We start from the raw sequence: 2233 nt of genomic DNA, 5'->3' as shown, positions 1-2233 counted from the left end.
TTTCTTGTTTGAGTCTTGAGTCAAGTTGAAAGTTTGGTGTCAATTGCATATTCATCTTGCATTTTTCGAAAAATTCATACATTCATAGTGTTCTTCATGATCTTCAAGTTGTTCTTGGTAAGTCTTCTTGTTTGATCTTGATGTTTTCATGTTTTGTGTCTTTTCTTGTTTTTCATATGCATTCTTGCATTCATAGTGTCTAAACATGAAATATTTCTAAGTTTGGTGTCTTGCATGTTTTCTTTGCATTGAAAATTTTTCAAAAATAAGTTCTTGATGTTCATCTTGACATTCAAAGTGTTCTTGGTGTTCATCTTGACATTCATAGCATTCTTGCATGCATTCATTGTTTTGATCCAAAATTTTCATGCATCGAGTCTTTTTCATGTTTTTCCCTCTCATCATTAAAAATTCAAAAATAAAAAAAAATATCTTTCCCTTTTTCACTCATAAATTTCGAAAATTTGAGTTGACTTTTTCAAAACTTTTTAAAATCTAGTTGTTTTTATGAGTCAAATCAAATTTTCAATTTAAAAATCTTATCTTTTTCAAAATCTTTTTCAAAAATCAAATCTTTTTCATTTTTCTTATTTATTTTCGAAAATTTTAAAAATATTTTTCAAAAATCTTTTTCTTATCTTTATCTCCTAATTTTCAAAAATAACATCATCAATTAATGTTTTGATTCAAAAATTTCAAGTTTGTTACTTGCTTGTTAAGAAAGATTCAAACTTTGAGTTCTAGAATCATATCTTGTAATTTCTTGTGAATCAAGTCATTAATTGTGATTTTAAAAATCAAATCTTTTTCAAAACTAATTTCAATCATATCTTTTTAAAAATATCTCTTTATCTTATCTTTTTCAAAAGTTGATTTTAAAATATCTTTTCTAACTTCTTATCTTCTTATCTTTTCAAAATTGATTTTCAAATTTGTTTCAACTAACTAACTAACTTTTTGTTTGTTTCTTATCTTTTCCAAAACTACCTAACTAACTCCTCTCTCTCTAATTTTTGAAAATATCTTCCCTCTTTTTCAAAATTTCTTTTTAATTAACTAATTATTTTAATTTTTGATTTTAATTCTCGAAAATTACTAACCTTTTTCAAAAACTATTTTCGAAAATTACTAACTCTTTTTCAAAAATTATTTTCGAAAATTCTCTCTCTCTCTCTTATCTCCTTCTATTTATTTATTCATCTACTAACACTTCATTTCACCCAAATTCGAACCCCCTCTTCCATCTGTGTTCGAATTTTTTCTTCTTCTTTTCTTCTACTCACACAGGGACCTCTATACTGTGGTAAAAAGGACCCCTATCGTTATTATTTTTCTGTCCCTCTTTTTCATATGAGCAGGAGCAAGGACAAGAACATTCTTGTTGAAGCAGATCCAAAACCTGAAAGGACTCTGAAGAGGAAACTAAGAGAAGCTAAATTACAACAATCCAGCAAGCACCTTTCAGAAATTTTCGAACAAGAAGAGGAGATGGCAGCCAAAAATAATAATAATGCAAGGAGGATGCTTGGTGACTTTACTGCACCTAATTCCAATTTACATGGAAGAAGCATCTCCATTCCTGCCATTGGAGCAAACATTTTTGAGCTTAAACCTCAATTAGTTTCTCTGATGCAGCAGAACTGCAAGTTTCATGGACTTCTATCTGAAGATCCTTTTCAGTTCTTAACTGAATTCTTGCAGATATGTGATACTGTTAAGACTAATGGAGTAGATCCTGAAGTCTACAGGCTCATGCTTTTCCCTTTTGCTGTAAGAGATAGAGCTAGAGTATGGTTGCACTCTCAACCTAAGGATAGCCTGAACTCTTGGGATAAGCTGGTCAAGGCTTTCTTAGCCAAGTTCTTTCCTCCTCAAAAGCTGAGTAAGCTTAGAGTGGATGTTCAGACCTTTAGACTGAAAGAAGGTGAATCCCTCTATGAAGCTTGGGAGAGATACAAAGGACTGACCAAAAAGTGTCCTTCTGACATGCTTTCAGAATGGACCATCCTGGATATATTCTATGATGGTCTGTCTGAATTAGCTAAGATATCATTGGATACTTCTGCAGGTGGATCCATTTACCTAAAGAAAACGCCTGCAGAAGCTCAAGAATTCATTGACATGGTTGCTAATAACCAGTTCATGTACACTTCTGAGAGGAATCCTGTGAGCAATGGGACACCTCAGAAGAAGGGAGTTCTTGAAATTGATACTTTGAATGCCATATTGGCTC

General features: G+C 31.5%; 1 non-coding gene across 1 annotated transcript; it reads right to left on the bottom strand.

Moving 5' to 3' along the window:
- Nucleotides 1-1884: 1884 nt before the first annotated feature.
- On the bottom strand, nt 1885-1992 carry LOC112753969 (small nucleolar RNA R71). Its single transcript, XR_003178328.1, has one exon. It is a non-coding gene; the product is annotated as a small nucleolar RNA R71 (small nucleolar RNA).
- Between the last annotated feature and the right edge of the window lie 241 nt (nt 1993-2233).

The sequence above is a fragment of the Arachis hypogaea genome, chromosome 15, assembly GCF_003086295.3.
Source record: "Arachis hypogaea cultivar Tifrunner chromosome 15, arahy.Tifrunner.gnm2.J5K5, whole genome shotgun sequence".
NCBI classification, from domain to species: domain Eukaryota; kingdom Viridiplantae; phylum Streptophyta; class Magnoliopsida; order Fabales; family Fabaceae; genus Arachis; species Arachis hypogaea.
This window is presented reverse-complemented; position numbering and strand designations above follow the sequence as displayed.